Genomic DNA, 27500 nt, shown 5'->3' on the forward strand with positions numbered 1-27500 from the left:
ACAAGTTTACCTTTTCCAGAAATGTTCTCCTTGTGGGAAAGCGAATGCATGTTTTTGACAAGGTTAAAAATCTGATGGAACAACTTGGTTACATAATTCCACTGACTCTGTATCCAAACAAGTCTTGCCTATTAGTGTGATTATAACAACACGAGGGTTATAGACGTGTGAATGTATTTTTGAACACATTGCAGTTGAACTAAGCGAGCAGTCAGTTATCAGGCCAGTGTACTGCTCGCCATCTGGGATGTACAGTGTGTGTCATCTGTTCAGCATGAAGAAGAGCTTCCATTGGTGGCTTCATCTCCATGCAAGTCTGACCAGCCATAAAGTAATTCAGCCGAAGGAATGAAGCCAATCACTGTGCTGCTTCTTCAGGATCCTGCAGGCGCTTGACATATACAGGACATGCATTACGAACTGATGCACAGGCTGTTCTCATTATCACTGTATAAGGCTTCATGCAGAGCACTCAGAAAGTGTAAATGAAGACTTAAACAAATAGTCAGAAAAAGAGCGTCCACAGAGAAAATTTTGGTTTTGTCAACATGAGAAGGTCAATAGAAATTTTACAAAGTAATCATAATAGCCTAGTCCCAAATGCTGGTTTAGGGGTAACTACAAGTGTAATGAGATAAAAGTAAATAAAAAAAAAAAATTAATAAAGTAAAATGTATATAAAAAACATAATATTAATAAAATAAAATAAAACAAAACAAATGCTATGTGTTTGATAATTTATCCATATATTTGGTAACTAGACAGAACAGCAAATTGACAAATACAAAGTAATAATAATGATAATAATTGCTACAATTGCTATAATATTAATAACAACAACAACAACAACAAAACCAATAAAAAAATAATAATAAGAATAATTATTATTATTATTATTGTTGTAATTATTAGCATTACAACTATTAATATTAATATTATTATTATTAACACTATAAATCTTATTATTATTATTATAGTAATATTACTAATAAAAAATAACAATAATAGTAATAATAATAACATATTAATTGAAATAATAATAATAATAATAATAATAATATTATTAATAATAATAATATTTAAAAATATAATAATAATTACTGTTAATATTATTTATAATATTTGGTGTTACATATGTATTATTTACTATTTTTTACCATTATTATTTATATTATTACTATAGTGTATTAATTATTATTAAAAATATATTAATAAACAATAATAACAATTATTATTATTTGCTGGTATAGTAATACAGTAATAGTATAAATATTAATAATAATGTTAATAATAATAGTAAATAATAAATGCATAACACCAAATACTACTACTACTACTACTAATATTAATAATAATAATAATAATAATAATAAAAAAATGACAATATTGATATTAATACATTCATTAATAATAATATTAATAAAATAATGATAATAATGAGGAGAATATTATTATTATTATCATTAATAATAATAATAATAATAATAATCATCATCATCATCATCATCATCATCATTATTATAATTGTTATTATTTTTATTTCTAATTTTGTTATTATTATTATTATATTAATAATAAAATAACAATAATACTAATAATACGAATAGGGCTAGGGTACAATGAAAATGGCAAGTTTTATTTTTGTTAATGATAATAAAAATAATAATAATTATAATTAGTAGTATTAGTATTATTATTATTAACAAAAATAAAAACTTGCCATTTTTCATTGTACCCTAGCCCTATACGTTTTTTAAACAAACGAAGAAAAACAAAAACACTTAAGAAAACGCATTCATTAATAAAAAATACATAAACAAATATGCATGTACATATGCATACATAATATACATTATACATGTACAATAAGGTTGCTGTAAAATAAACAAGCATATAAATGTACACACGTGCATATACTGTGCATAAATGCATAAGAAAATGCAGTTTTAACTAGTGCAAATGTAACTTTACCATTCTGCTAATTTAATGTCTAATTTCAGCTCATTTTGCTGCACAGACTGCAGGTCTTTAGAGGACAACACCATCACATGCACACGCTGTAAACACAAGCAAATGTATTCAGATTTTTTTTAAGAACTTCACTGCAATCCGAGGGAAATAATTAAGCCTGTCTGCACATTTTACTCCGAAATCAAAGGAATTCAAATTTCCCTTCGTGCCTTATTCTTACCAGGTTCAGCTGAAGACATCGAGTTACATAAATATTTAGATCAGGCCAAGTTATCATATGCACAGGCTTGGCATAAGCCAAATAAGTTCAGCACCCAAGCACAACATCCACGGCGGTGAACAAGAGGGCAGCCGCAGGCAACAGTCAAGCGTACAGTAGGTAAACAAACTAAACTGCTGCAGTGAGCTGATTACTGAAGAAGAAAAAACACAACAAACTGTAGAACTGAACTACTGCAAAACAAATATATATACTGCATATTTATGTATACATCAAAAAGGCACTTAGAGGTTTTTGTAGCAACCCTCTGTGCTGAATTAGCATCTCATTTGCATGTTCTTTTGTTGCTTTGATTCTTATTTTGTGAGTCACTTTGGATACAAGTGTCTGCCACATAATTACATCTAACTTGGGTTTAAAAGGAGAAGCATTAAGGTATTGTGAATATTTATATTTATTTATATAATATATTAAAATAGTTTTAATTTGTTAATTGATATTAATAGTGGCTTTAAATTAAAATTTACATATACATATGAATCAATTTCACACTCTCATGAGAAATTTATCAAATGATAAACTGAGATGAAGGATTATGAGAAATGAACTATAAAATAATTCTCTCACCAGAAATGTTCTCAGATTGAACCGATTGAACCGATGAGAAATGAATCAAATCGAGTGTCTCGAAAAGAATGAATCAAATTGAATCTCTCAAAAGAAATTAATTAAACTGAATCTCTCACAAGAAATGAATCAAACTGACTCTCTCACAAGAAATGAATCAAACTGACTCTCTCAACAGAAATGAATCAACTGACTCTCACACAAGAAATTAATCAAACTGACTCTCTCCAAAAAATGACCCAACTGACTCGCACACAAGAAATGAATCAAACTGACTCTCTCACAACAAAAATGAATCAAACTGACTCTTTCACAAGAAATTATTCAAACTGACTCTCTTAAAAGAAATGAATCAAACTGACTCTCTCAACAGAAATGAATCAACTGACTCTCACACACTTGACTCGCAATAAATAAATTAAACTAACTCTCTCACAAGAAATGACTTTAATTGACTCACTTGCAAGATATGAATCAACCCGACTCTTTCACAAGAAATTAATCAACCTAACTCTCATGAGAAATAAATCAAACTGGCTCTCTTGCAAAAAAAAATGAATCAAAGTGACTCTCTCACAAGCACACACACAAAAAAAATCCAACTGAATCTCTTACAAGAAATAAATCAAATTGGCTCCCACAAGAAATGAATCAAACTGACTCTCTCACAAGAAATGAATCAAATTCCCTCTCTGATGAGAAATTAATCAAATTGACTCAAACTGACTCTAAAGATATTAATCAAAATTAACCCTATCACAACAAATGAATCAAACTGAGTCTTTCATGAGAAATTATTCAAACTGACTCTCTCACAGGAAATTAATCAAATTGACGCTATCCAAATAAATGAATCAAACTGAGTAATCTCTGTCACAAATATTAATCAAAATTTCCTATCACAAGAAATTAATCAAACTGAGTCTCATGAGAAATGATTCAAACAAACTCAAACAAACTTTATTTCTTTTAAAAGAAATAAATTAAATTGACTCTCTCTCAAGATATAAATCAATTTGACTCTCACAAGAAATGAATCATCTTGACTCTCTCACAAGAATTAAATCAATCTGACTCTCATGGTAAATAAATCGAACTGACTCTCTCACAAAAAAATTATCAATCTGACTCTTTCACAAGAAATAATCAAATTGACTCTCTCACAAAAACTAAAACAAACTAATTTTTTCAAAAGAAATGAATTAAACTGACTTGTTCACACAAAAAAAATGAATCTGCCAAAAGAAACAAATCAAACTGGGTCTCTCACAAGAAATGTATAAAAACTGACATTATGGTGAGAAATGGATCAGATTGACTTTCTCAAATAATAGTAATCAAATTGACTCTCTCACAAGAAATGAATCAAATTGACACTCACAAAAAAATGAATCCAACTGATTCTCTCACAAGAAATGAATCAGACTGATTCTCTGGTGAGAAATAAATCAAATTGACTCACATGAAATGTATGAATCAAATTGACTCACAAATAAAAGTAATCAAATTGACTCTCTCACAAGAAATGAATCAAATTGACTCTATTATAAGAAATGAATCAAATTGACTCTATTATAAGAAATGAATCAAACTGACTCTCTCATGAGAAAGAAATCAAACCGACTATCACAAAAAATGTGTCAAATTCACTCTCTAATGAGAAATGAATATAAAACAATGTAAATCATCTGTCTGTGCTCTCCAGAAACACAAGATGTCATAACAGCATGTTCATTTTTTTGCAGATCTCTAAACAAACAAACACTGCATCAGTTTCAGGACATGAAGCAGGTCTGATGTCCGTCTATATAGTGAGAGAAGAGCGAGGAGGAGGAAAGTTCAGCCTCAGCTGTTTTTCTCCAGCACAACAGCAGATCAGAGAGTTCCCGAATCGGCAGCACACAGACATCATGACCTACTTAGAGTTTGGGCTCGCAGAGATTCTGGACCTGAGCTGTGCTGGAAAACATGATATGACAAGGCTGAACGCACACAGGATAACAGCTCCTGACTGCAGTAAACATGACTACACTGTAAAAAATATCGGTAAATTAGCAGTTCTCCATATTTTGTTTGTATTTTTCCCTGATTATTTTTGCGTTTGAACTGCATTATTAGACCTTGATCTTTCTTACAATAACTTTTAGTGACTTCAATGAAAAAATGTTTTGACCCACGCTTGCATGGAATAATATACTGACACAACTCTGATAAATAGTAATAAGGAATTAAAATAACAGTGATAGCCTATGGATAAAAGGTCATCTGGAGTGCGTTTCCCAAAACCATCGTTAGCCAACTATGGTCACAAGTTCCGTCGTTACAAACATAGTTCGTTAAATTTGCTGTTACCCAAATCTATCGCTCCAACGAACATTCGCAAACTGCGTCGCAAACTTGAGCACTCGCAACTATACATCTGGAGCTGTAGTTAGAAACATAGTTCCTGGCTGTGTTCTATTCCCACTTATCCCCCCTATGCCCTATTCATTTAGAACATTCTAACATGCAAAGTTGGAATTATAAAAAATAAAAACGCATTAAGGTCATCCCTCTTCGGTGTGATTTGCTTTCAAACTATTTTTACAGTCGAGTTTTAGCGATCTTTATGTTTACAATTGTGCTCCCTTCGCAGTGCACTTTGAAAACATCAATGTCATTTTGAAACCTCAAGAGAAAGCTATAGGTGCCCTATTAATTAAAAGCAGAATTTATGTTACGTCTCCAAAGCTTGTGAAAATAAAAAGCAAACGTTAAGTATTTTAATTGATGGTAGTAGGTACTTTATTGAGTATCTGTACTGTAGATGACATGGGCCTCCTGGTTGGAACTTTCTGCTGTGGTTTACATGTGTCAAATTATATTGTCCGGGTTGGTGTTGTATTTTACACAACAATAACCTTGTAATAAACTGCCAGGACATTTTCTATTATATTACAGACCTATTCCTCTAGATTTTATCTCTTATCATTATATTACTTCAAACTACAACAATTATAGACATATTTGAATATGGTGATGTCATTGACCCATGAACATTTCCAGCTTGTTATCAAACTATTTCACAAGCGGCAATTCAGTCATAACTTAATATTAAAAAAGCGATCATTACATTACTTATCGATATGCGGCTCTTTTTGGAACAGGAAATACGTTGGGATCGTTGGTTTTGTTTACACCCCTTAAAATGGTCGATATGCTGATCGTGGAGCTGACTTATGAAAGTGTGCTTGGGCGCATGATGAATCCAGCAGTGCAGAAGGAGACGTGTAACAGCTCAACGCCTTGTTAATCATTCCCATTATCAGCCCGGTTGCCATGACGATGACCCGTCTCATCCTCTGATGACTGTATCATTTCTCACGGCGAGCATCACCTCGCTGAAGAACACAAACAGGTCACCTCTGTGTGTGTGTGTGTGTGTGTGTGTGCAGGTTGTTTTAGTAAAAGAAAACTAGCTATTGGTCAAAAATGAAACGTGTGTATGCATGTGCGTGTGTGTCTGTGTGTCTTTCTGTGTGTGTATGTAAGAGTGTTTATATGCGTGTGTATGTATGTGTGTCTGTGCATGTGTATGCGTGTGTCTTTGTGTGCATGTGTGTGTATGCATGAGCGCGTGTGTCTTTCTGTGTGTGTATGTGTGTTTATATGTGTGTGGATGTATGCGTGTGCATGTGTGTGTGTATTTTTGTATGTTTATGCGTGTGTTTGTGTGTATGTGTGTGTGTGTGTGTGTGTGTATTTTTGTGTGTTTATGCGTGTGTTTGTGTGTGTGACTGTTAAGTGAATGTGGTTGTATGTATGTATGTATGCGTGTGCATGTCTGTGTGCGGGCCTGTTTGTGTCTGTGTGCATGTGTGTGTGTATTTTTGTATGTTTATGCCTGTGTTTGTGTGTATATGTGTGTAAGCGCGTGTGTATATGTGTGTATGTGTGCATGTTTGCTCGTATATGTGCGTGTGTGTGTGTGTGTGTGTGTGTGTGTGTGTGTGTGTGTTTGTCTGAGTAAGTGCATATGATTGTGTCTGTGTGTGTGTGTGTATGTGTGTATGTGTGTGTGTTTATGTATCAGAGTAAGTGCATATGATTGTGTCTGTCTGTGTGTGTGTGTGTGTGTGTGTGTGTGTGTGTGTGTGTGTGTGTGTGTGTGTGTGTGTGTGTGTGTGTGTGGATCTGAGTAAGTGCATATGATTGTGTCTGTGTGTGTGTGTCTGAATAAGTGCATATGATTGTGTGTGTGTGTGTGTGTGTGTGTGTGTGTGTGTGTGTGTGTGTGTGTGTGTATATGTATATGTGTGTATGTGTGTGTGTGTGTGTGCATCTGAATATATATATATGTGTGTGTGTATCTGTGTTTATGTATGCACATATGTGTGTGTGTTTATTTGTCTGTGTGTGTGTGTATGTGTGTCTAAGTGTGTATGCGCGTATGGTTGTGTCTGTGTGTATACGTGTATATGAATGTGTGTGTGTATGTAATCGTGTGTGTATGCATGTGTGTCCGTGTATGTGTGTGTATTTATACTTGTATGTGTATGTATGTGTGATTGTGTGTCTGTGTATGTAATTGTGTGTATATATGCATGTGTCTGTATGTGTGTGTGTGCGTGTCTCTGCTCGTATATGGGTGTGCTTATTAACTTATGTGTGTGTATGTGTGTATATGTGTCTACCTGCATATAATTGTGTATGTCCATGTGTGTATGTGAGAGTGTGTGTAAATGTGCAAATGTGTGAGTGCATGTGTGTGTCTGCATGTGTGTGTTTGACCCACATTCATCTCCTCTCTCCATCCCGCAGACAGGTGTAGATGAGCAGGCCTGTGCCGCAGTGTTCTGCATGTGATCTTCAAGCAGCTCTATTTACTCTAAGGAGGACACTGTGCTGCTGCTTTTCCTCCAGGAGCTGCAGATCAGTTGACGCTGGGCTAAACGGGACACACAAACCATCGGGGAGTCTGAATTAGGCTGAGTCACATGCACAACACACTATGACATCTACAAACACACAACCTTTTCATTCTACAATTGTTTATACACACTATACTGTAGGCCTACATTCATTCGTTTTCCTTCGGCTTAGTCCTTTTATTCATCAGAAGTTACCACAGTGGAATGAACCGCCAACTTATCCAGCATTTGTTTTACACAGCAGATGCTCTTTCAGCTGCAACCCAGTACTGGAAAACACCCATATACACTTATTCTCACACACACACACACACACACACACACACACACACACACACTACGGTTAATTTGGTTCATCACTTCCCCTATAGTGCATGTGTTTGGACTGTAGGGAAACCAGAGCACCAGGAGGAAACCCACACCAACACGAGGAGAACATACAACTGTAGCCGTGACTGGAAAAGTGCATATCAGCATTCTGTTTGTTGCAAACAACATGAACAATAGGTCTCTCGTCTAGCTTTTTTTTCTTCCTCCACACATTACTAATTCAGCAGGCACATACAAAATAAATATATTTATATTCGTTAGTTCATTCCTGTCTGAGAGAAATCTCATATAGCTAAACGGGTATGTGTTTTGGGTCAGGAACCATAGTGAGAGCTGGTCTCCACAGGGTAATCTGTGGCGCCCTCTAGTGTTTAGATTATACATACACACTTAATCCGCATGTTACATAAAATATTTTAAATTATGTTTAATTTACTGTACTGTACTGTTACTACATGATTTTTAAACATTAAATTAAACACACACACACACACACACACATATATATATATATATATACATACAGTTTTAACTGTAGATGAGGAGCGTATTCTTAGTTTTCGTTCTTAAATGATTTTCTTGCTGGAATGAAAAATTTATTAAATTCAATTATTTTTTAAATGTATTTAATTACATTTTTTACATTTAAACTAATTTAGTTATCTTTTATCTTATTTTATATTTTATCTTATTTTCCTATTTAATTTTACATTTTATTTTATACATTTTTTTACATTTTATTTTACCTTTTATTTTATTTAACATTTGATTTAAATTATTTTATTTTATATTTTATTTATTTTAATTCAATTAAATGTAATATTTTTTATTTTAGTCTTAATTTAATGTCATTATTTTAATTATTTTAATTTTTACATTTAAAATAATTTAATTATTTTTATTTTATTTTATATTTTATTTATTTAATTTAACATTTTATTTTATATATATTTGTTTTATTTTATATTTTATTTGATGTAAAATGTTATTTTTTGTTATATTTAATTTAATTTAATCTAATTTTATATATATATATATATATATATATATATATATATATATATATATATATATATATATATATATATATATATATATATTTCTTTTAATTAAATTCAATAATTTTTTATTTATATTTAGATTTTATCATATATGTTTTATTTTACATTTTATTTTAATTTATTTTTTTATATTTTTTAATTGTACATTTTATGTTATATTATCTTTTGTTTTATTTGAAATGTGAAATTCATTAATCATTATAAACATATTTAAAGTGAAAACAGTAAAGTGATTTAAGTGATCGTTTATATTGAGCTAAAGCCTACTTAAAATTGTATTATTTTATCAAGCAGAATTATTCTCTGTGGGTCAGAGTCACATGGGCATGATTCCGATTATCATCAATATTCCAAAGGGGAAAAAATAGTGTACTTTTGTATTGAAAAAAACTTTAAATACATACAGTAGACCTCAAAAATAAAAATTAAATATAGATAAATATAAACAGTAGTTTTACAAAAGCTGTGTTTACTGTGTGAGTGTACAATGTGTGTGTGGTAGCTAACCTACACTTAAAATATAACCATTTTTATTCATTTAGTTTTTTTGTCAGTTGTTGTGACGCTTCTTTGTAATCACTTGATTTTTCTTTGAAATCGACCAGCAGCTTTGGAGTACAAATGTTTTTCAGTGTAACGTAAAATGTGAAGACTTTATTTTTATCTTTTTCTCCACAGATCATCCAATCACTGCAAACCGTCTCTCTCTTTCACTCTCTGACTGACACACACACACACACACACACACCTGTTGGCAGCCACACCTGCCGCTGTTCTGTCACCTGTCGGACGTGTTCACACAAACACGGATTTAAGCTGAAAATCACAGTAAATGTGGAGCTACACAGAACAACACTAAAATCCAGAAAACTGAACAACATCAGAGTCCAGAAAACAGCTCAGGGTGAGTGAGAGAGTCTATCCTTTACCGAATTCATAAACACACACACACTGAAACACACAGAAACACTGCAGAAGTCAATATGTGTGCTGCTTATGTTTGTTTGTTAAAAATCTCAAAAATTCATAGTCTTCAGAGAGAAACTGAGAATCTAAAATCACATACAGAATTTACCACATGAAAAATACTATAGTAATTGATATATATATATATGTGTGTGTGTGTGTGTGTGTGTGTGTGTGTGTGTGTAGTGTTTTTAATCCATGCTATAGTATTTAAAAATATATGGTAATGAATGCTACACAGTATGCTGTCAAATTTACTGTCGAGAACTGATAAGCTGCAATACATTCTGTAGGATTATTTTGTTTTACAGTAAACTGTTGTGTATTGTGGTATCATATATGCTGCGGTTTCCCCCACAGTCTAAAAACATGCACCATAAGTTAAACTTGTAAACAAAATTGGCCATAGCATATGAGTGTTTTTTGAATGTGAGAGTATATGGGTGTTTCCCAGTACTGGGTTGCAGCTGGAAGGGCATCCGCTGCGTAAAACATATGCTGGAATAGTTGGTGGTTCGTTCCGCTGTGGCAACCCCTGATAAATAAAGGACTAAGCCGAAGGAAAACGAATAAATTAATTAAGTCAAGTGGTTTACTAAAAAGTGGTTAAAAACACTGGATGTGGGTTTTAATCATACTAAAAATATATTTCATTTAAAAAAATACACTTATAGAAAAGCTCTGGCAAAATCTGTGCAGCGGAAAGCTCACTTTATATTTATCTAAATGCTGATGTAAAAGTGTATTATAATAATATCTCTGAAGTCAAGTGCATATATTATATATGATATTTATCAGAGAACTCATTAACCTTTTAACTACCCCCCCCCCCCCCCTCAAAAAAATAATGTTTGAATTTCATTACTTAATTCCTAATGTCACTAGTAAACACACTCAGTGCATTTTTTAACACATCCCATAATTTCTAAAATATCAGCCTCAACCAAATGATTGACATGTCGGTTTATGCTAAAAGTAGTGGAATAAATACGTCGACTATAAAAAATCAGAAAACATAGCGTGATCAATTTAATTGAAAAATACTTAAAATAATACATTTTTGAACGCTAAATCATCTTTATTATTTTAAGTATGCCATAAAAAATATTTCAGATTCTCATTTAACATGGTTTATTGTTTGTTTGCTTATTAAAATAAAACCAAAATCAAGTGTAGTGCAACAGCATTATGTTTGTTTGATTGTTTTTTTGTATACCAACAATGCTGTGTGTAAGCCATTATTCAACACAGTCATTCTTTAAATGCCTTTAACAGTCATTATTTAAAACAGTCAAACTATGGTCAACCTTTTGGTAGAGCAGGCAGTTGAAGGATTAACACAGAACTCAGTTCATCTTTCTGACAGCAGGGGACGCCGCATAAGTGTATTTGTATTTAATACAGCGTTAGCCTGATGCTAATTTTAATGTTACCACGAATTCACGTTTTCACTCTCAGCTGCATTCTTGCATAATAAAACACACTGAGAGGTGTTTAGTGTCTGCTGATATCTATAAATGTATAAAACAGCAAAAGGGTCGTTTTTGTAATGTTTCCATCGTTGTTGTTTGTCCATGTTTAGAGTTTCACCCGATCGCGCCTCACCACATATCGTCATTTTCTCTCACCGGAAGCCTCACGTTTACACCTAAGTACAGTTGAAGTCAGAATTATTAGCCCTTATCCTGATTTAATATGATATTTTTCCACATATTTCTAGTTTTAATGACTCGTTTCTAATAACTGATTTCTTTTATCTTTGCTGACAGTAACGTTACATAACATTTGAGATATTCTTGCTAATAGGACTTTTAATTTGCCAGTAACCTGGATTAATCGTTTCCAATGAACTGTATGCTAATGCAAAATCAGGTCTGTTTTCTTTAAAAATCAGCGATCTTCACTGGCTGAGTGATATCTGATATAAAGTGGGTCTCAGATTGTACAAGAAGCACTGCATTAAATTACATATTTCCCCACTATGTCTTTATAATATAAACATTACCCCAGTATATTCAATGGAGCTTTTGCGCTAGCTTGCCGATTCTGATGGGGATGTGCGAGTATGCGGCTTTCTGTCTCGTTTTGCGTTTGAGCAACTAAATGAATGCTACAGTCTGTTTAACTGATTGTATTTGAATTACATTACAACATTGATGCTGTAAAAGGAACCGTATAAAATGGAAACAAACTCACAATAAAAGGTCACCGGAAGTTTATCAGTATGGGAACAACACTAACTCGGCATATACCCCATCAGAGGCGGACTGGCCATTTGGTAATTCTGCCAGAAGGGCCGGACCATTTTTTAAATGTGGGCCGGTCAGCTATTTTTTGTATTGCCTTTACATGTAGGCAGCTTTTATCTCTTGCAAGATGTGAATATGATGATGATGATGATGATGATGATAATAGTAAGAAAAATAATAAATGTTAAGCAGTGGCCCAATCGGCAACGACCGGCTGGTTTCGAGATGGGTCGACCTAATACGTAATCAAAATCTGGCAAGTTTGTCAAACAAACAGTAAGTGCAACACAAGCTAATTATCAGAGATGGACCATAAAAAGGGAAAGGCAGTCAAGTCAGACATTGCCAAATACATAAAATGAACTGGGGCATTACAGTGGCGCAGTGGGTAGCGCTGTCGCCTCACAGCAAGAAGGTCCCTGGTTTGAGCCACAGCTGGGTCAGTTGGTGTTTCTGTGTGGAGTTTGCAGGTTCGTGTGGGTTTCCTTCTGGTTTCCTTCACAAGTCCAAACACATGCTATATGTGAACTGGGTAGGCCAGTTGGGAATTGGGTAACCCAGTAATGGGTTGCAGCTTTGAGGACATCCGCTGTATAAAACATATGTTGGATAAAATGGCGATTCCCAGATTAATAAAGGGACTGAGCCGAAATGCAAATGAACGACATGATTGCATATATAAATGGGTTGTTTTTGTTCCAGTCGCATACATTAAATGTTTAAATATCTCTAAAATATGCTACTGCTTATATAATTTTACCAATATAAGTAGTGAATGTGCGTGTACATGGATGGGGCTGTGTCGGTGTGCTAATGTGGGCTGGTGTGGCTACAGTGCCAGTGCTGATTTTTAGTCCCAGTCCGCCCCTGTAGCCCATTATGGTAAAGTTAGGGTAATTAGGCAAGTCATTGTATAACAGTGGTTTGTTCTGTAGACAATCCAAAACAAATATTGCTTAATGGGGATAATAATATTGACCTTAAAACGGTTGTAAAAAAATAAGAACGGCTTTTATTCTAGCCGAAATAAAACAAATAGCCTACTTTCTCCAGAAGAAAAAATATTATAGGACACACTGTGAAAAATTCCCGAATCTGTTCAAAATCATTTGGGAAATATTTGTGAAAAAATAAATAAATCACAGGAGGGTTAATAATAATCTTGACTTCAATTATGTAGTTTTCAGTTGAGTAAATACCAGGGAATACACAGTTTCTAAATTAATTGGGGGGGTTATTTATTTCTTAATGGGACTAATAATATTAGCTATTTTATTTTATACTATTATTTTTATTTTATTTTATATATATATTTTTTTATTAATTATTTTTATTTTATTCCAGTGAATCCATAAAGAAAAGGAAAATCTAATAGGTAAATCTGTTTAAATCAGATTGTGAGTGCCCTCATCTCCAACAGATGAACTGATATGAGTGTATTGTCGCTCAGAGAGGATGCAGGCTTCTTCACAATGAGAGCTGAACTGTGTTTTGTAGTGTAAAGTGCAGGTTTATGATCCGCAGCTGCAGCTTCACAATGAACGCCTGATTTCAGTTCATTCACTGCTGATTCTGGATCTGCATTTCACTTCATGACTGTGGATTTAAATGATAGGACATTTTTAGATCAGTTTATTGTAAGACATCATGTGGTTGAGGGCTTTTTGTGCATGATATATTCACAATAATAACACACAAGAGGGTGGAACAAATGGATGAATAATAACAGCTTTTCATACTATTGATATGCATGGGTGTATTTATTGTGCAGGAGAAGTTACATCAGCTGGGAGAAAGCAGGTTACTATCAGTCACAATAGCAGAATACACAGCAAAATAGCTGTCAAATATAAGTGAGTCTAACTGCAAATACTCAAATTCATACTGTTATAAAAAAGTTAATAAATGCCCAGTTTACAAATATGGAAGCAATGCATGTGAATAATGTCATTGACTATATGTAGATTTTAGTGGTGATTTTCTGTGTGTGAGTGTGTGTGTGTTACGTTAATGTGCCATTTCCTGCAAAACATGCAAAAAAATAAACAAATAAAACACTATATTTCAATTATTGTTTATTTTTTAATATACATTGTTTACTATTTATTTTTTGCAAGATGATTTCTGTTGTTCTTTTGTAAAATACCTGCCCACATTTAAAATGTTTATTAAAATTAAAAGGTTTAATAAAATAAAAAGCTGCTAAGAGCTTTCAAAGTCATTAAAACAGTGTGTATTAAGACTATTTATAATACATAGTTTATTTATTAAGACTATATATATATATATATATATATATATATATATATATATATATATATATATATATATATATATATATATATATGTATATATATAATTTATTTATTTATTTAATTTGTTTAAACTATTTTATCTTATTTTTATTTATTTTATTTTATTAATTAAAATTTATTTATGTGATTTTATTAATTTAATTAAATATTTTATTTGTTTTAAATTTGTTAATATTTTATTTTATTAATTTTATTATTAATTTTTTTTATTTTGCTTTAAATATTAAAATGTAATCATTTAAATTTAATTTAAATTTATTTATTTAATTAATTTAATTAATTAGTTTATTTTAATTTTAATTTTATAAACAAAATTCTTATTAACTTTATTTAAAAAATAATTTTATTTAATTTTTAAACTTGATTTTATTTATTGATTGATTCATTTAGTTTCATTATTTTTTTATTTTTAGTTATTTTATTTTATTTATTATCTTATATTTTTGTTTTGTTTTCATTATTTTATTTTATTTCTTTGTTTTATTTTTTATTTCATTTATTTAATTTTTTATTTTATTAATTTTATTTTATTAATTTTTATTTATTTAAAAAAAAGTTTAATTTATTTTTTATTTATTTCTTTTATTCCAGCTATATTTTTCCAAAAGAAAAAAATAATAGTAAAAAGTTCTCGCTCTGAATAACATTTTAAAACCAATACCAATTCCACAGGAGGGTTAATAATGTGCTCTTCAGACTCGATTCAGTCTATCACTACTTCAGAAAAATAATGAGCGCAGCTGAAATCTGCTTGTTTCAGGAAGGCGGGGTGGAGTTTAATCTTGTGTTTTACTGATAAACGTCACAGAAGCAGACGTGAAGTCACTGTTATCACTCACGTCTGGTCTGCTCTGTGTTTGTGCAGGAAGTTTGGTCTGACTGCATCCACTCTGCAGTAATAATCAGTGTTATCAGCCTCCACAGTGCTTAAATACAGTAAATACAGACAGGAAGAGTTTACAATTCATATCTACACGGGGAGAAATAGAGAGCAGTGTGACGTTTGAATCAATCCTTTATGAATTATTCGTTTAAAATAGAGAAAAAATATATAGAGAGATAGAAATAAATAGAGAAAACAGTCTTAAAGGGACAGTTCACTCTAAAATGTAATATTCTGTCATCATTTACTCATCCTCCACTTTTTGATTTCTTTCTTCTGTCGAGCATGAAGGAAGATATTTTGAAAAATGTTGGGAGAAAAAAAACCATTGACTTTTATAGTATTTTTTGTTCAAATAATAAATGGATTCCTTTGGAATAAATGGGATTCATTCCTGGTGATGCTCTGCCAGGCCTCTACAGCAACTGTCTTCAGTTCCTGCTTGTTCTTGAGGTATTTTTCCTTCAGTTTTGTTTTCATCAAGAGAATTATATATATATATTTCTATATATATATATATATATATATATATATATATATATATATATATATATATATATATATATATATACATACATACATATATATATGTATACATATATACATATATATATACACACACACACATATGTATATATATATATATATATATATATATATATATATATATATATATATATATATATATACATATATATATGTACATATATATATATATATATATATATATATATATATATATATATATATATATATATATATATATATATATATATATATATATATATATATATATATATTAGGGATGTAATGGTATCAGAATTTCACGGTACGGTAATACCTCGGTATGAATGTCACGATACGGTATTTATTGAATCATTTACAGGAAAAAACAAAACTTATGAAAATACTCCAAAAAAGTGCCAAAAGTGTCAATGACATACAAATTAGCCATCTATCTGTAAGCTTTGAAACAGGAACTTCAATTTTAATAACAAAAAAATATTAAACCATGTAAAAAAATAAAGTTTCAATTTAGTATTGTTGAAAACTCATCACATTCAACATTTAATCACTCACTCACTTAGATAGAGATGGGTTTAAAGGAAAATTATCATATAAATATAATCTGGTAAAAGCTGGGATCTCTGGGCATTTACAATGTCCCCTGCAACAGAAAAAAACCCTCTCATTTGGGACTGAGGTTTCTGGGACAAGAGAGATATGACTTGGCCCAGGTTGACAGCAGTGGGTAACGTTGTGCATTGTCTTTCCCCCACTTGAGAGGACAAACCATGAGTGAGATAGAGGTCTCATGTCTGCATCAATCTGAACAGTGTGCTGTGTATCTGCAGTCCCCATGACTGTTATTAGTCGTGTTCCCCAACTTGCAGGCACATGCACACATAGGGCTCAACCTGTGCCGTGCACATGCCCTTTTTAGTCTTGGATAGAAAGTTCCCTTCCAAAATGATCAAAAGTGCCCCCGCGACGCGACACACCCTCCGTCCCCGCTTTACAGTACGCACGCGACAACACAGCTGATCAGAACGCGCGCGACAACACAGCTGATAAGAACTCGCGCGACAACACCGCTATTCAGTACGCGCGCGGCGACAACACCCGCTTTAGAGTTTTCCAACTCTTTTTCATCCCCGCTTCTAGCAGCACACTCCATTTCCGCATTACTGGATCTGTAGCGACAACAGACCGCAAGGGATTATGGCCAAGCCTGGGCTGATGGGAATTGTAGTTTCCGGTACCTCCCGTTCGCTTCATTCGCCTGAGCAAATTTTCTCAGAAGACCTATAGTTTTACCGAGTTATGCGACTACGGTAATATCGAAAAAAATTAATATTGCGGTATGACGGTATTTACAATACCGTTACATCCCTATAATATATATATATATATATATATATATATATATATATATATATATATATATATATATATATATATATATTTATATATATATATATATATATATATATATATATATATATATATATATATATATATATATGTATATATATATATATATATGTTTTTTATGTAAAATGTGTCTATATGAAACTACTTTTATTATTTTTAATTGGGAAGAAATGTAATCAGTAATTAAAATGACTTTTAACTCGAGTTGTAAATCTGAGATTTTCAAGCGGTCTCTTTAGGTTTTACTTCACTATTTGTGCATCATAACAAAACAAAAATCCCTAACTATGAGTGTAAAGCAATTAATCTTGATTGTGTCTTGATAATGATCAATCATGTCTGATTAGAGCAGAAAAAAATCCAGTAAACTACCAATTTTGGTAATATATTTGATTTCATTTGAATGGCAGTCTTTTAGCTTTACTTCACCTGTTTGCAGATCTCTGAAAATCTGCTTGTGTGTGTTTGTATATATATGTGTCTCAGACTAGTGGCTGATAAGACACTCAGTGCAAACACTTCTAATCTCCTTTCAAACACAGACACTAAGCAAAACAGGTGTGTTTGCCAGCAAAATCCAGACATTTTCTCACACACACACACACACACACACACACACACACACACACACACACACACACACACACACACACACACACACAAATCTGTTGATCTTAAAGCAAACACTCAGAACAGAAACAACCCAATTGTCTTAAATACCCAACACACTCACAGTTACTAGAGGAAGAGTTCACACTGAATTACTGTAAGCAATGACATTTTCATCTTTGGGTGAATAACAAATATAAAGTTGTCAAGAATTTTCCCGGCGCCCTCTAGTGGATTTGTGAAAACACAAACTGCAAGGAGATGTGGTCCAGGGTACGTATTTGCCGGGACTCAAAAATGTAGCCCTGGGCACATATCTAAGTGTTATTCCGGTTAGTCTGGTGACTGTATTTCCCACTGCTGGTGAAGTGTGTGAATGTGTGTTCAGTCATAATGAGATCCAGTCGCTGCTTCTGCATTTGAGATTCATTATAACAGACGGAGAGGATCATGCAGACTCTCTTTCTGCTGTCTGATCAGTGTTTTCCCTTCATCCAACTATGAGCCAATAACTTCTGTGCAAAAATAGGGGGATACTTTAAGAATGAACTATTCACAACGTTGACTAGTGACTTAGGCAAAGCAGTGGCGCAGTAGGTAGTGCTGTTGCCACACAGGAAGAAGGTCGCTGGGTCGCTGGTTCGATCCTCAGCTCAGTTGGCGTTTCTGTGTGGAGTTTGCATGTTCTCCCTGTGTTTGCGTGGGTTTCCTCCGGGTGCTCCGGTTTCCCCCAATTGGGTAGGCTTGTCAGTAGTGTGTAAATGAGTGTTTGTGGATGAGAGATGGGTTGCGGCTGGAAGGGCATCTGCTGCGTAAAAACTTGCTGGATGAGTTGGTGGTTCATTCCGCTGTGGCGACACTGGCGATATTTCAGTTTTTGTTTTATAATAAATTAGCAAAAATGTCAACTATTCTGTGTTTTTCTGTCAGTATGGGGTGCTTTGTGAACATTAATAAGAAAAAAACGAACTTAAATGATTTAGCAAATCGCTGCAATGTAAAATTTAGAGTTAAAAATCTAAGAGGGTCTGAATACTCTCCGTCCCGTATGGGTAAAATACTTTTTTATTTAGGTGGTCACAGAAATTCTGATTTTCTCGTGTAATAAAAAAAAAAAAAAAGTTTTATCGACTCAAATTTGGTTAAAACATAAACCAACTAAACCACAATTATTATTATTATTTTAATAAAATTTTTATAATGAGTCAAAACTTTACACCATTGAAAAAAACTAAAGAAACATGCAAATTTGGTTGAAATGTAAAGCAACCAATAATAATATATTTATGTAACAATATATCCTTTCTATATATTTTTTATTAAATGTTAATAATGAGCTAAAAATTAAATGATAAAAAAAAATCATAGAGAATCAAGGAGTTTGCATGTTCTTTCCGTGTTGGCATGGGTTTCCTCCGGGTGCTCCGGTTTCCCCCACAGTCCAAACACATGCGCAATAGGTGAACTAAAATAAACTAAATTGGCTGTAGTGTATGAGTGTGTGTGTGTTAACAAGTGTTTTCCAGTATTAGGTTGCGGCTAAAAGGGCATCTGCTGTGTAAAACATATGCTGGAATAGTTAGTGGTTCATTGCGCTGTGGCGTCCTCTGATAAATCAGAATGAATGAAACAAATGAATGAATGAAACGAAAAAGCAGCATGCATCACCTTTGAAACAATCATGAAATTCATATTATCAAGTTTACTAGTGCAGACGGAGACATACATCTGTGCTTTATAAGCGTCTGCTTTGTCTGACACCATATGACTGTCCAGTTTCTACACACACATTCCCATAAAACACCAGCATGAGTGCAACACACACATCTGACCGGCCCGAGACGCATCTGCAACCATTTACAATGTCAAATTGAATTAAAGCTTCTCTCCGTCCCGTGTGTGTGTGTGCCCTGAATAGTGAATGCATGCATACCTTCAGCATTACACCGGGGAATTGTGTTTCTCATAAACGCAACCAAGAAGAAAAGAGAAACACAAAAGCATTTTAATGACAATCGAGTGTATTTCCGCCTGCATTACGGTCAGCAGCGCTGGGATGGAAACACACAATGTGTTTAGGTGTGTTTGCCATGATTAGGCCGTCTGGCTAAAACTATATTTAAATGGGGTGTGTCTCTCTCTCTCACACACACACACAGAGAGACATGCACACATACACACACAGAGAGAAAGACATTATTCAGGTAGAGTGTTTGTCTTCTCCACCCATATCCAGAGCGCACAATCCCATGCAAACATCAGCACAGAGAGAGAGAGAGAGAGAGAGAGAGAGAGAGAAAGAGAGAGAGAGAGAGAGAGAGAGAGAGAGAGAGAAAGAGAGAGAGAGAGAGAGAGAGAGAGAGAGATTATGAATTATTGCAGTGCTTATTGTAACATATTTTTGCGCACAAATTAATTATCTCATATCTTTGAATTAAAGTAATAAACTCCGCCTTCGACTGTGCCAATAGAGAAGTGGTTAAGTCCGCCGACTGTAGTGATTTCTAGTCTATACTCTCCACTATCCTGTCCAGTACACTACTGTTAATGTACTACTGGAACACAATTAATGATTAAATAAATAAATAAAATTATTGATAATGTTATGACATTTATTTTACCAAAGATATTTATATAAATACAATGTTGGCCATTTTTGGTAAATGTTTTGAACATTTTGTGTGTGTGTGTTTGTGTGTGTGTGTGTGTGTGTGTGTTTAATTGTTTATCATTTATATTATTATTAAATTATATTATGTAAACCATAACAACTACACTACCTGACAAAAGTCTTGTCTCCTATCCAAGTTTTAGGAACTACACATAATAACTTGACTACTAGTTGACTACTAGGCTTATATGAAAGGTAAAGGTCTCTAGATGACGCTTATTTGAGCACAATAAAATATGATCATGCCTTGATTTTATATATTTCATTAGGACAGTAAGGACTGACTCTGCTTAGACTAAAGTCTCATCACTGAACAGAAATAATGTCCAGTATATAAAGTCCTGCTGCAGTGGAGACAGAATGAATATTGTGTCTGACTCCATCATGAGCTTGGAGGACTGCATCCATACATCTCTGCACTGACTCACATCACTGATTAATAAAGTCATCTGGAATGGCAAAGAAAGCTTTCTTGCTGGACTCCCAGAGTTCATTTAGATTCATCTTCAACACCTCCTCCTTCCTCTTACCCCAGACATTCTCAATAATGTTCAAGTCTGGTGACTGGGCTGGCCAATCCTGGAGCAGCTTGACCTTCTTTGCTTTCAGGAGCTTTGATGTGGAGTCTGAAGTATGAGAAGGAGCGCTATCCTGCTGGAGAATTGTCCCTCTCCTGTGGTTTGTAATGTAATGGGCAGCACAAATGTCTTGATACCTCAGGTTGTTCGTGTTGATCATCCACTCTGGAGATGTCTCACACGCCCCCATACTGAATGTAATCCCAAACCATGATTTCTCCTTCACCAAACTTGACTGATTTCTGTGAGAATCTTGCCTCCATGCTGGTTCCAGTAGGTCTTCTGCAGTATTTGGGATAATTGGGATGCAGATCAACAGATGATTCAGCAGAGAAATCCACTTCTGACACTTTTCCAAATGATGAAGTCGAGTTATTTTTTGCTGCTTTTACAATGGGATCAACAACAAGACTTTTGTCAGGTAGTGTAAAAGGTGAATAAAAAAAAAAAAAAAAAAAAAAATATATATATATATATATATATATATATATATATATATATATATATATATATATATATATATGTATTTTTTTTTTTACAAAAAGGCTCCATCTTTATCTCTTCTCTGATTAATTGATCAATAGTTCTTATTTGAGAAACTGTTACACTTTCATTTATATCAAACTAGGAAATAAAAATAGCAAAAACAGTGGGCATGTGTGTGTGTGTTTGATCACATAAGTACACAAAATAAGAGAAATGCCACCATAACAGTACCATCACCATCATGTTTTGGACATTGTTGTGTTTTCTCCATAAATCTGACCGTGACAGCTTTCCTTTTGAGTTTGTATACAGTAGTTTCTCCTTGTGTACACACACAGGTTTGTCACTGAAGGATGTAAATGGATTTGACAGATGGAGTGAATCATTGTCTGGGACTGAAAGAGATTTAATGCAAAACTCTGTTCACACGTTCATTCACGCTCTTCTATTGTGTCATTATTGAAATGGAGAAGAGGCTTTCATTCACTAACACACCAGCCCCACCCAAACACACACACACACACACACACACACACACACACACACACACACACACACACACACACACACACACACACACACACACACACACCCACACACACACACACATTTGTTTTTGTGAAAATTGTTTTGGGGACATTACATAGGTTTCCATTCATTTTACACTGTCCAAACCGTATATTATATAGCCCCCACCCCACCCCTAAACCCAACCATCACAGGAGACAGCTTTACTCTCCGATTAAACTCATTCTGTAGGATTTATAATCTTTTTGAGAAATAAGTACGTCACCAATGACCTCAAATTTCACCTCCTTTTTGTAATACCTGTGCCATACCCATGTCATTATACAGATTTGTGTCCTGATATGTCACAAAAACACATACACACACACACACACACACACACACACACACACACACACACACACACACACACACACAAAACAAGCACACAATATTAATAACGTTTTTACTGTTAGAGCTGTTAGCATGAATGCACCTGTTGTTAGCAAGCTTCTAACATCTTGCTAGCAAGTTTTAACAATATGCCATAACTTTTAGCAAATGAATAGATGTTTGACATGGTTAACATGGATTAGCGTGTTCTTAGCATGTTTCTAGCATGGTTAGCAGAGATGAGAAGTAATGAAGTACAAATACTTTGTTAGTGTACTTAAGTAGATTTCTCTGGTATCAGTACTTTACCCCACTATTTATTTTTTTGACAGCTTTGTACTTTTACTCCTTACATTTATACACAAATATCTACTTTCTACTCCATACATTTTTTAATCGGGCTCATTACTTTAGTTTTTATATGTTTGGTGGCGCGTATCTACAGTATATTATTAGTAGTCATTGCGCAACTTGAGCGCCTTTTTGAATCAGCCAATCAATTTTTGTCATTGTGTGTCTGCGTGCTGTACATACCTGCCAACACTCCCGTTTTTCCCGGGAGTCTCTCAACATCCCCCCTCCCCCCATTCACACTGCGCAACCTTGTACGAGTTTATCTTTAAAACATTTGACATTTTATATTTATTTATTTGTTGTTGTTGTTGTTGTTGTAGTTTTGACAGCCTGCCTGGTTTAACTATAGATTAAACATAGTATAACTATTGTTTAAGTGTGTATTTCTTTACTCAACATACTTTCTGATTGCACTCCTATATAAATCAGCAACATGGTGGTTAGCACTGTTACCTCAAAGCAAGAAGGGTCAGTTGGCATTTTAGTGTGGAGTTTGCATGTTCCATGTTGGCATGGGTTTCCTCTGTGTGCTCCGGGGAATTGAGATAAAAGATATGCTGGATAAGTTGGCGGTTCATTCAGCTGTGGTGACCCCAGATTAATAAAGGGACTAAGCTAAAAAAAAAACGAATGAATGAATGAGTTTTGGATTCAATACTGACATTCTTTAGGCCCCTGGATGTGAAACTAGCATGCAGACTTTGAAAACATTAGGAGGGTTAAAATGCTGCAGACATTTCTTATCATTTAAGATATATTTCATCTTAAGGCTTTGATTTATAAATAAACTTTAGTCTAGACCGTAATGTAGTTTGACAGTCCATATCGCAGTTCAGAAGCATCATTCCTCAAATCACTTTGATCAAGTTTCCTCAGCAAACACTGCAGGACAAAGCAGAAACAGATGATGAGGATGATCCGGGTTCAGGAGAGCAGTGCGGTTGGGATGAATAAAAGAGAGAGAGAGAGAGAGAGAGAGAGAGAGCACAAGAGAGAGAGACAAGAGTGAATTTGTTTATATTTAAGGCACTGAAAACAAAACAAACCTTGTAAACTAACTAGCTAGAATTATTAGCCCCCCTGTATAATTTCTGTTTAAGGGAAATCAATTTGTTCAACACTTTTCTAAACACAGTAGTGTTAAAAACTCATTTCTAATAACTGATTTCTTTTTTCTTTGTCATGATGACAGCACATAATAATTGACTAGATAACCATCAAGACAGTAGTATTCAGCTTAAATTGACATTTAAAGGCTTAACTAGGCTAATTAGGGTCATGTTGGGGTAATTAGGCAAGTCATTGTATAACAGTGGTTTGTTCAGTAAACAATCTAAACAAATATTGCTTAAGGGAGCTAATAATATTGACCTTAAAATGGGTAAAAAAAACAACTTATTTTATTCCAGCTGAAATAAAACAAAAAAAAAAAGAAAAAATATTATAGTAAATACTGTGAAAAATGTTGTGCTCTGTTATTCATTCATTCATTCATTTTCTACCGCTTATCTCGGGCTTTTGTACCAGGCTGTAAACATGTTTTTATCAGCTGTAAATTTGGCCAATTTACCATTGCAGTCAGAAAAACATTTACATTTCTTGGGGCCAACTCCCAAAGGCGAGTCGAGGAATTGCAGTTTTAGTTACTTCCGTATTGGCTTCCCAAGGGAGAGCAGGAGGTTGCCGTTTGGTTGTTACCAAGGCACAAGTTGTAAAGTCTCCACCCTCCTCTGTAAATGGGGTGCGAATCTGTAACTAATTTGCATTTAAAGAGACGCATTAAAACAGCACATTATATATATCATCAAGTCATGTCAACATCAGGTGATGCCAAAAAATGCATGTGACAAATGCACTGCTAACCACGCGTGCTAACCACTGTGCCACTGTGCTGCCCTTTATTATTATTATTATTATTATTATTATTATTATTATTATTATTAGTAGTAGTAGTAGTAGTAGTAGTAGTAGTATTTATTATTATTATTATTATTATTATTATTATTATTATTCATTATTATTATTATTATTTATTATTATTATTATTATTAGTAGTAGTAGTAGTAGTAGTAGTAGTAGTAGTAGTAGTAGTAGTAATAGTAGTATTTATTTATTATTATTATTAGTAGTAGTAGTAGTAGTAGTAGTAGTATTTATTATTATTATTATTATTATTATTCATTATTATTATTATTATTTATTATTATTATTATTATTATTAGTAGTAGTAGTAGTAGTATTTATTATTATTATAATTATTATAATTATTATTATATTTATTATTATTATTATTATTATTAATAATAATAATAATTATCGTTATTATTGTTGTTATAATTATTTATTATTATTTTTATTATTTATTACTATTAATTATTATTATTATTGTTATCATTATTATGATTTATTATTATTATTATTATCATTATTATTTATTATTATTATTATTATTATTATTTAATTTAAAAAAATTATTATGCCAAAAATACATATGACAAATGCATCATAAAACAGTTGTAAAATTTTAAGATAATTTTAATTGTTCAAAATGTTAAGTAGTACATTTACATTAAAACTCATCAAAACATATATATCTAAGTATGATTTGTAAATTTTGCCTCTTGTCAGCACTAACTGATACTTTATATAAAAAAGTGATGTAAACACTCTGGTAAACACATGAGTAAATGATGAGAGAATATTCAGCCACACACAGTACTGTATCATCTTTGGATTAGAGCTGATCACACAGGGATTGACTGAAATTACACTGCCACTGTCAACACAGTTTACAGCACGCATATATTTATTAGGTAGGACTGTTGTTTGTGGAGACATGAGGTGAGATGCTTTATAGTGAGAACGATGGAGGACGAATCTGACAGATTGTGTAAAGATGAAGAAAAACACATCAATCCATCTTTCTGCTTCTCTCATCATCATTACACTGCTTTTCTCCGCTAAAACATCTCTCTTGTGGTTTTTGCACAGTCAGTCATTATATCTGCTATCGCTCACACACTGGACTATCAGTGAAAAACCGCTGTGGCTATTGTAAATATATAGTAGAAACACTTTGCATTCAGCAATTTTGCAAGCACAAAATGCATTCAGTTCACTACTTAGATTAATATATATATATATATATATATATATATATATATATATATATATATATATATATATATATATATTTATATATATATATATATATATATATAAATAAATATTTATATATATATTTATATTATATATATATATATTTATATTATATAATGTATTTATTTATATATATATATATATATATATATATATATATATATATATATATATATATATATATATATATAAATAAATACAAATAAAAAGGTAAATACAAATAAAAAGAAGGTACTAATAAAACCAGTTTAGGTGTTATTTACGGTTTAATTTAGTTTATATGTGTATAAATAATGTTATTAATATTTTGAATGAGATATTTATTTTTATATATTTTTTATATAATTATATATTTATATTTTTTTATATTTTATCTATAGTTTCATTTTTAACCCTTATTAAAATCAGTATATTTTTGTTATTATTATTATTATTATTCATTCATTCATTTTCCTTCGGGTTTAGTTCCTTTATTTATCAGGGTCGCCACAGCGGAATGAACCGCCAACTTATTCAGCATATGTTTTACGCAGCGGATGCCCTTCCGGCTGCAATCCAGTGTTGGGAAACATTCATACACACTTATCCACACACACATTTATACACTACGGCCAATTTAGTTAATCCAATTCACCTATAGCACTTGTACCTGCAAACTCCACACAGAAACGCCAACTGGCCCAGCCGGGACTCCAACCAGAAACCTTCTTGCTGTGAGGCGACGATGCTAACCACTGTGCCACCGTGCCGCCCTTTATTATTATAATTATTATTATTATTATTATTATTATTATTTTATAAATGGGTTTTAGATGCTTATTTTACAAAACAACCATACCTAAATAAATTTTAAAACCATTTTGGATCTGATCAGCAACTTATATAATTGTAAAATAATTAAAAGTGGAAAATATAACATGCATCTAAAATGAAACCAATACAAAATGAGTAAATTAAATGAGTAGATTGCCTTTAATATTAATAATAATGAATCATAATAAAAATCTAAAAAATAAATAGAAAATAAATGTAAAAATGTAATAAATTAATTACATTTTATTTTATGTAAATTTAATGTAAATTTAATTTAGTATTTTATTTGAGTTATTTCAGTCCAAAATAAAATAAAAAAATTAATTATTTAAAAAAATAAATAAAAAAAACAAACAAATAATTAAATTAATAATAATAATAATAATAATAATGTGAGACGAACAAACTCTTCAGTATGAATCTCGGGTGTGTATCTCGTCCTGTTTCTGCAGACAGTGTCATA

General features: G+C 32.5%; 2 protein-coding genes across 5 annotated transcripts in view; one reads left to right on the forward strand and one right to left on the reverse strand.

Annotated features, from left to right (window-relative positions):
- Positions 1-27500, reverse strand: part of dlgap4b (discs, large (Drosophila) homolog-associated protein 4b) — a 253303-nt gene that overhangs the window by 193069 nt on the left and 32734 nt on the right. For 3 of the 4 annotated variants that reach the window (XM_073953505.1, XM_073953503.1, XM_073953500.1), the window contains exon 2: positions 7593-7745. The gene's annotated coding sequence lies outside the window, so the exon portion shown is untranslated. Of the gene's footprint in view, positions 1-7592; positions 7746-7875; positions 7998-27500 lie in introns of all 4 variants that reach the window. The other variant, XM_073953506.1, reaches the window with a different exon arrangement.
- quob (quattro b) overlaps positions 9945-27500 on the forward strand; it is an 85242-nt gene continuing 67686 nt past the window's right edge. Inside the window, exon 1 of the mRNA XM_073952576.1 lies at positions 9945-10023. The gene's annotated coding sequence lies outside the window, so the exon portion shown is untranslated. The remainder of the gene's footprint in view (positions 10024-27500) is intronic.

This window comes from Danio rerio, chromosome 6 (genome assembly GCF_049306965.1).
Source record: "Danio rerio strain Tuebingen ecotype United States chromosome 6, GRCz12tu, whole genome shotgun sequence".
NCBI classification, from domain to species: domain Eukaryota; kingdom Metazoa; phylum Chordata; class Actinopteri; order Cypriniformes; family Danionidae; genus Danio; species Danio rerio.